This window comes from Choristoneura fumiferana, chromosome 19 (assembly GCF_025370935.1).
Source record: "Choristoneura fumiferana chromosome 19, NRCan_CFum_1, whole genome shotgun sequence".
In the NCBI taxonomy this organism is placed as follows: domain Eukaryota; kingdom Metazoa; phylum Arthropoda; class Insecta; order Lepidoptera; family Tortricidae; genus Choristoneura; species Choristoneura fumiferana.
In genome coordinates, this window is record NC_133490.1 from 10982853 (window position 1) to 10992565 (window position 9713).

A 9713-nucleotide genomic window follows, 5' to 3' on the forward strand; every position below is an offset into this window, starting at 1 on the left:
CTGTTCTTAATGTAATCCTTCACTTCAACTCTCGTGGCACTACCTGTACCGTTCTACACCAGAGGCAGCACGTGGTACATGCTCCACTGGAGCGGCAGGACTTTGTTTGATTCGCACGATGATTACGACCATGCAACCGAAAAATGACGCTCGGCTTAACGTGACGCGAGTGCATTGGGCCAACGTGATGGTCAGGTGCACTCGGCAGCTCTGCGTGACCAACAATGATGTGTATGTCGGCGGCCAATCGTAAAATCCGCGAGATCACGAAATTCCTAGGCATATCATGAAGTGGCGCCATTTCATGATAATATAATATATTTTTTATTCGACTGGATGGCAAACGAGTGGGTCTCCTAATGGTAAGAGATCACCACCGCCCACAAACATCTACAACACCAGGGGTATTGCAGATGCGTTGCCAACCTAGAGGCCTAAGATGGGATACCTCAAGTGCCAGTAATTTCACCGGCTGTCTTACTCTCCACGCCGAAACACAACAGTGCAAGCACTGCTGCTTCACGGCAGGATTAGCGAGCAAGATGGTGGTAGCAATCCGGGCGGACCTTGCACAAGGTCCTACCACCTGCAAATATATATTGATATGCCTAAAAGTTGGCCAGGAATATCACGATGTGCCTGAGAAACAATACAGCATATCGATTAGTTCGATAGTCGATATTCCTAGCTCTATACCACGCACATTCGATATTCCTTAAATAAAGAAAAAATTAGGTACTCTCGTGGCACTACCAATACTAGCATGCACTGATTAAGCAAACTCGTTCACGCTTGCTTATTACCTTCCCCCTTCCACCCCCGCATCAACTAGCATACTGAAAAATAGCATCTTCTTCTCTTTTAAAATATGGCTTTTCTGTCCTAATTAATAGGACAATTTCGCCAGTGTCAAGGTAAACTCTCTTTGAGAGGGACGTTGTACGGTAATTGTAGTTTTTGCAACTTGATAGTAAAATTCCAGAAACCACGTGGAGACCACTTGCGCATTAAAAAATGTTAGACACGAGAGCAATATAGAATTAGCAGGGCCTGCTATTAGAGAGCATGCCACTAAAAAGCATGCTCGATAGTAGCATGTCCGAATTTCATATGCCCGAATGTATCGTTTTCTAGAATTTTCATTTGCCATAAAGTAATTTATTTCTGAAATAGTAATTTCTTCAGGGTTGATATTAAAGTAACCTAACCTACTGCATTCTATATGATGACATTTAAAATAATCCTGAAAACAGCACGGTTTTATATATTTTATGGCAAACGTTGGTATGGCAAGTGAAATTCGGGCAAATGAAATTCGGGCAAGTAAAGGTATACGAACGAGCATGTGTGACAGGGGCCTTACGACCGAAAACTGACGCTTGGTTAAACGTGACGCAAGTGACGGGGTGAACTCGGGTGGTTTGACGTGTAGATGGTGTGACGCGTGTTTCTGATTGATGAAGCTAGAGGACTTGGATTATTCACGTTAGTTGCATTGCCAGTAGCTTTAATGTCTCTACTACGAGTACTTCGTCCTTTAGGCTCCGTTTGCACCAACGATGTGCTATGCGAGGCGAGTTAAACGAAGCGTTTCTATTGGTTCAGGAAAAACACATTCCTTGCAATACGTCCTTGCAAATTTCTGGTGAAACCGTTAGGTCGGTCGGTGTTGCCATACATTTTTTTTTAAGTTTGTTTTTAGTTAAGGTCCTCACTGAAAATCATCACCACGGCTTGCCGTGGCATTATGCTGAGTGGGGACCTATTTAGCGTCATGCATGTCTTTATTTGTTCTATGTTTGTTTTATGGCTTTAAATAAATGTATTTTCTGTCTTTCTTTCTTTCTTTAAGTCAAACACATTCACATTTTATTTATAAGATTTTCCCCCTGTTTCACCATCCATTGATTAAATTTAACTGACGGATAAATATGTGATGCCGTCTCTGTTTGTTTTGTTCGAATAGACTGAGACGACACCACATTTATCCGACAAATAAATCAATGGGTGGTGAAACAGCCCCTTGGTTTATTTGAATCTTTGGTACGAGTACAAATGTAAACAAATAATCTCAACGATAACGGAATCAAACAATCCTCGAATTAAACTAATAAACACACGTTATAGTATGGTCAGTGAGGGAGTTCCAGTTATGCACTGCTGGCATCAGCTGTACCCAGAGATGTTTTTGCTAATCTGTCAAGCGTGCTATAGGTCACGTACATTGATGGCTCCGAGCCAGTTGTTCCGTGTGTTCATTGAGCGGTACGCAATGGTGCCCAAGCATTGGCGAGACGACGCGTCATAGGTTCCGATTCAAATGTTTCGAGGCATGAAAGTTGGGCTGTGGAGCGTGGAGGTGATGTGTATTGCTGGTTTTGTTCCGGTAGTTCTGTTAGCGTTCATTGACAGGGAGCGATGGAAGGTGAATTGATTCGTAAACCTTGACACTTGGTCGCGTTAGTTTTCATTTACGGGGCCGTGACCCTTGTTATGTGGTTCAGAGGTAAAAGTGGACAGAAGATATAGGTTACCGTCAGTTACCGAGATCAATCAATTTCCCTTCATGGGGTCGTTCTGAGAAACCTTGAGGAGGATGGGTACGTATTTTGCTTATTGTATTCTCATTTTATGTATTGTAGGTATGTATAATATATTATAAAAATATGTTCAAATAAGTATCTAGTTACTTTCTGTAAAAGGATTATGTTTGTGAGTTTATGTGTTACTAGGTAGTTATTGCTTGCGACTTCGATTGCGAAGAATTCATTTATTGTTATCCGTCCCGTCGGGAATTTTTCAACTTTTTGTAACTATCCTACCTATGTCCATCTTAGAGTCTCAAACTATCTCGACACCAAATTTCATCCAAATGGATTTAGTTTAGTACGTGTGAAGAGGTAAGAGATGGACAGACAGTTATTTTAATATTAACGTTCTCTTTAATATTGTTTGTTTTCATCTTTGCCTACCTCTTCCCCTCCTTTCTTCAATGTCTCCCTCAAAATACTTATGGCCGGTTTCACCAACCATTGATATATTTTGAGTGACAGGTATTTGTGATGCCGTCTCTGTTTGTTTTGTCTGAATAAACAGAGACGGCATCACATTTATCTGTCATATTTTTTTATCAATGAGTGATGAAATAAACCCTTAACATCTGGAATATTTTAGAAAATAGTTGGGTTAGTGTGACTGAATTTGTGATTGTTTAATTGGTTCAAAATGTAGTTGTACGTCGATGACATAATACACTTTGAACATCAACCGAAGCATAGAAAAGTTTGACAAATTTAATAACAAAAATTGAAAAACATTTACAGAAGTGTTCAATTACAGTAACCCATGATAAAATTGAAATAAATGAAATTGAATTTAGACGGATTGATTACAAAACATGCTCTTTACTAATTAGATTACTGCATACGTAAATTTAAGTAATAACAATTGGAAAATGTAATGAAACCACTTATTAGTTTATAATAGCTCAGATTTCCTAAACGCTTCCGTCGATCTATAATCGGCTTCGCTAAATCCCTGGAGCCTGCGCGCGGCGTTTTAGAAAGTGCCGCCGCCATTGTGATTTTTTGTCTCCTTTTTTCGTTCGACAAAAAGCAATCGAAAGGTGTCGCTGTCATTGCTACTGATTGAAGAAATGTTAGGTTATGAATACATTAGAAATAGTACTACAGTTGGTTTGGAATACTAAGCTTCTAAAATTGCCAACTTTTTTTTATTCATTGGAAGTAATTCCGATTTCACAAAGAAAAAAATCATTACAAAAATCTAGAGAACAGTTTTTCTATAATACTGAAAATAATAAGCTTCCAATGAGCAAAAAAACAATTTGAATTTAATGAAACGCGTTGATGTCTTTTATATCAAAACTTAACAAAGTCAAATAAAGGTCATTACTAAAACTTCTCATACCTTGAAATCTAGATTACATTATAAATGTTTCTTAACACAAAATGGTTAAGAAAGCCTGTTCCTTCAGTTCAATATTGAAATATAGTGTCATAGTAAAGAAATGTTTATGTAAAAACTAAAATAAAACTGTCTCTTCTATAGTCCAGCGTCGAAGTGAAATTGGCGGCTTGCACGTGTAACGTTTTATGTAATTTCTTTTTGCCGTTGCTGCTGCTAAGTGAATGTTTAACATTTCGGAACTTTACACTGCTCTGTGTTTTAGACAGAGTTGACAAAGAAAATATTAGTTAATTTCTTAAAATACAACTTTGTCTTTCAGAAGACAATGTTCCCATCCCAATAACCCGTTCATTTTGTCGTTATTGTATAAAAAAAATCTAGAAATGCCAAATTAAGGTAGTGATGGAAAATTATGCCTTTCTTGTTTACAAAAAATATATAAAATTCTAATTAATACAATTTACATACTTATATAACGTAGGTAGGTACGCTATATTTTTATGTAGTTAACATCACACTTCTGTCAACTTAACTAGGTTGGATTTTTTGAAAACATACCTATAATAAAAACATAGATAATCCGAACTATAGATATAGCCTTGATAAAATGTAAAATATTATCCTTGAAAGGGGAAAAATAAAAGACAAAGAAATGAGAATGCCACCCGGCACAACTTACACAATATACTGTAGGAACTTCAGAAAGAGATACATTGGAAGAGTTGGAACCCTATATGATGTACTGTCTTTCGGTGTCAATGGAAAATTGACCACTTGAATAAACCATTTTGAATTTGGACCAAAATGTAGAGAAATATTTAGAACCAAATGTACTTTTGTCGTAAATGAATTAAACCCAAATGGAATATTGACAATTATAAATCAGGAGCAAAACTAAATAAGCAATAAGCGAATGTTGTCTAAATCAAGTCCTAACTTAATATGTAAGTCCAAAACAAATGATTTCGGGTGCAACATATTTACAATTCGGCACATTTCTGAGTGTACGTAAATACAGGTGGTCATTTTTTTTCCAGCAAACATCAAATTTGACAATTTACCATAATCAAAATACCATATTTTATACGGGACTTATCACGCTATTTTTACACAAGTAATATTTACCTCGACGTTTCGGCAACGTTACAGTCGCCGTGGTCACGAGTAGACTGCTCGACTGGTCTACTCGTGACCACGGCGACTGTAACGTTGCCGAAACGTCGAGCCGTTGGTATTTTGACTATGAGTGAGAATCACGAAAGTTTAAAACGTTATAATGTACCATAGGACAAGATTCCATTTTCGACGATATTCGGGATGGAAAAAAATCCTTTTTGATGAATTTCAAATTGTCATTCTGCTTTGACGTATAATTTCGAGTTGTCCATTTTCCATTTGCACCAAATGACAGTAAATCCCCTAATGGCTTATTAGATGTCAAATGTTTGTTTTTTTTAAACATCGGCAAAGATTTTCCACCGGAAATTTTCACTAATATGACTTTTCGAGTATGCATTTGACGTGACCTCCTGAGGCCCGACAGAAAATTTCTGTTTTCACTATTTCAACCGAACATCAACTAAACAAACATCAAAAACAAAATATCAACATATATTTATTCCCAACATAAAATGACATAAACAGACGTACGCGCATAACAACGTGGGAACAAGCCGTCTAACCTAGACCCAGCACAATGATTCCCACACTTGGGCTTGATTAGATAAGTTTTTGTTTAGAGGTTATATCAGAGGTGTAAAGTTAGTTTATTGTTTTAAAGAACTATAGGGCTTAAAGTTAGTTTTAATTCTACAGCATTAACTGATACAACGTAGACGTTCCAACATTAGACCTGTCCCAGTAATTTTATGATTAAAATTCGGGTTTTGTTCCGCCTTCATTTTAGAGGAGCTCGATATTTTTTATCTGTCGTCTCGTGATCATGGCGCATGCAACTGACGAAATATCGAGCTTCTCTAAAATCAAGGTACGCGGAACCAAACCCGAATTTAAATCATAAAATTTGTAATAACCGCGATAGTCTAAAACATTGTACTGTCCCTGTAGTTGACATGTTCATTCAATACCCAATACTTTTAGTCAAAATACTACAAACAGGACTTATCACGGTAAAACACACGAGTAACATTAAGCTCGATGTTTCGACCACATTACAGTGGCCATCGTCACGAGTAGACTCGACTTGTTTGACTATGACTGAAAACCATGAAAGTTATACTCAATACTTTATTGCTCTTCTTCAATGTAATGTTTGCAACGATGTTACAAAAATATATGCGATCATCATGGACTCTGTTGGGCACAGCAATATTTATAAAAGAGGACATTTTTATATAATTAATAAATTATATTAGGTGACCCGGGGTTATTGTAGCTGGGGGATATTGTATCTGAGCCGTCTGATAGCGTCCTTACGACGCCATGTTTCGCCAGAAGACTGTCTTCACACAACACACATGAACATGGCGAACATGGCGTCGTAAGGACGCCATCAGACGGCTCAGATACAATATCCCCCCAGCTACAATAGCCCCGGGTCAACTTTAATTAATAGATATATTTATTATTATTCTTATTTCATTAGCAATAAAGGAGCAGCAGCAGGAGTGGTGGCAGCGTGTCACATATTGGGCATTGGTATGTCAAACTCTAGGACGTGTACCTTAAATTATTTCAGCCGTATTTCTTGCAGCGCATTCTTGTTAATAACGATTTTTCAGAAAGCATTGGTAGTATCAAATAGGGTTTTGCGAAACATATATATATTTTTAATAATTCTCTTGGTTGGCAGTACCTGATTATTGCATTGTCATCGGGGTTCCATAGTTGTTCTAATTTCAAGACAAGACATTAGAAGTGGGTAAAAATCGATTTGTAGGATGTTTTATTTTTTTAGATTCTTCGTTGTTTTGGAAGATTGTTTGTTAGTTCAAGTCAAATTAATTATAGTATTGAAACGGGCACATAAACAACAATTTTCGGCCTACACAGAGAAGGGCCTCTTCCAGCACTCTTTGATAAGTTTCTGGTATTTTATAAGGCAGATATTATTATATTGTGATGCCAAATCTGTTTATTTTCTTCTAATATGAAATATCACAAAGTGGCGAAACAGGCCATGAATAATAATTGAGTTTAGTTTTACTAAAAAGTATAACAAAAAAAACAAAGTATTTCTTATAAAGTATAATAATATACAACGTGAAAACTAGCTGAACACTTCAGTTTCCTTCTTGTCAGTTTCACCAAATTGAAATATCAAACTGTAAAGTATTGTTATTAACTGTGACAAAATACAATACAATACAATAAATTTTCATGTATTTTAACATATACCTTTACTTGCCCGAATTTCACTTGCCACCAACGTTTGCCATAAAATATATAGAACCGTGCTGTTTTCAGGATTTTTTTAAATGTCATCTTATAGAATGCAGTAGGTAAGTTTAGATTATTTTAATATCAACTCTGAAGAAAATACTATTTCAGAAATAAATTACTTTATTGCAAATGAAAATTATGGAAAACGATACATTATGGCATATGAAATTCGGGCAAACGATAGAGAACCATATTTTACACCACGAAATAGTAAGCAGTACAGAAAAAAAAGGTACGTGAATTTTTTAAGCTAAGCAATAGGTGGCATTATAGCTTCAGAGCGATCTCTTCCAGGCAGTCTCTAGAATACTAAAATATTAAAGTTTTTAACTACATTTGAGCTTGAATTGAGAAATAAACCATGTAGGTACTATTGTTATAATACTTAACTGCAGCGGTTAAGTATGGAATGCTTTTTATTCAGGATATACTGATACTATATCCATATAAATGAAGCCGTTCCTTATGCGTACATATGCCATGACATTTTTGGACACTTTTTTTCAACCCCCAACTCAAAAAAGTGGGTTTTTATATATGTTTTTAATATTTCTTGTCGTTTGTTTTTAATACCTACCGCAGTTAATAGATGAACATTTCAGTCGCTGTTCTTTTGTAACACATTTTTATAACAAAATATAAGAATACACAATGTAATTTAAGAAGTTAAAATACTAGGGCAACTGAGTTAACACTGAAAGTTACTTGTCTTATTTATCAGCTCACTCTACTAAATATTTAGTTACTTTACTAAATCAGAAACATACGCTTTTATAACATTTTTGTATAAGTATAAGGGACGTTAAAGAACTTGAACCGTGCTACGAGTACTTTCCGTCGGCATTTCATGAAATTTATAAATTTAATTATACTAATATAGGTTCGTATAGGCACGAAAAGGTATGTGGTTCTATTTACCTTAGGTAATACTATGAAACTCTTGAAATGACAAGTGGATATTTTTTATTTAAAATGTACAAAAAATAATAAAAACGAACTAACCCGAAATACATTTAACTACTTACTGACGTTCCATTTACGTTTAGTTAGTCGGTCGAGCAAGAAAACGATAAGTAAATTAAATACTACGCAAAAGCAAATTAAACATTCGGTATTTTTTGCTATCGAATTTGTATTAATTATTGCTAAGGGTAGCAGTGGAGCAAGGAATCATTCAAATGGAATTCCACAAAATAATGCTAAATATATCAATTATTATATATTAATCCCGTTCAATACTTTTTAAGTACAAGGGTTAAGACGTAATTGGAAAATATTGGTTACTAATTGGCCCAATAAACGATTATTCGAATTAAATTATTACTTTATTTCTTTATAGGTTTTTTAAGGGTAACTATATGGGGACGAATATTGATACGAGTACAGACATTATTGTTTACATTGGCAATGATGACGAAAAGAATAAGAAGACTATATTCTATAAATATAGGCTTTAAATTTAGAATAAATTAGTTGTAAAACTAACTTACTCTAAACCTAATTGCCTATGTTTACAAATATCATCCAGATCGCTGTCAATGGGCCAATAATGTTTTAATACTGGCTCCATTTTCCTACACACAGATTAAAATACCAAGTCTCCAAATTGCCTTACACTCTACCACTGATTCCAGTAAACAACTGTACCAAAGTTATCAAAAAAACGAAAGGCTTCAGAACGAACACAAAATCACGTTTAAAAATACAGAGAAACTACGCAAAACTAATCAAAAAACTCACCGAGAACAAAGTATTCACACACAATTTCACAACACAAACACACACAGGTTTAGTCTGACAAACAAAGATGGCCGCGCGTCCGCCCGCGCCGCGCTCTCTGGCTCAAATGCGGTTGAGTGGAACTCCTGCGCAACCGTGTGTGCGTTATGTGGAGGCTTATGTATAATTTAGGCTTTAGCTAGTGTTAGTGACATGGCGGCTTAGTCAGACGCTGAAAATTATGAAGTTGGTAGTTTTTTTTAGTTATAGGTAATTTAATTTTGTTTGATTTAGTTTGATTCACAAATATTATAATGTTTAATTTAATTGATTGCATAGAGAAAAGCGTTTTATATAGGGTGTGGCCTGTAATACGAGCAAAAAATTAAAACATAGATGGTTCTCGTCAATCTAAACAAAACTAGTTCAGCGACATTTAAAAATAATGGAGTCTTTGAATTTTCCTTTTTTTCATACAAATTAAATACTGCTATCAGTGTACGCCATCCTAGAACCCAACTGACGTCGCCTGTCACGCTACAAACATCAAGAATTTTGCTTTACGTTGCTTCTTCGAATAAACAAACTTAAAAGTTTTAAAAAAATATTTTTTTTTTTTAAAACGGTAATTCTCTCATTTCGTGCAAATTGCATGTCCATCT

The 9713-nt window shown here is 35.6% G+C and overlaps 1 protein-coding gene across 4 annotated transcripts in view; it reads right to left on the bottom strand.

Moving 5' to 3' along the window:
• The window catches only part of sv (paired box protein shaven), a 185126-nt gene extending 175960 nt beyond the window's left edge, over positions 1–9166 (bottom strand). For all 4 annotated transcript variants that reach the window (XM_074102567.1, XM_074102571.1, XM_074102568.1 and 1 more), the window contains exon 1: positions 9073–9166. The gene's annotated coding sequence lies outside the window, so the exon portion shown is untranslated. The remainder of the gene's footprint in view (positions 1–9072) is intronic.
• Positions 9167–9713: the final 547 nt, after the last annotated feature.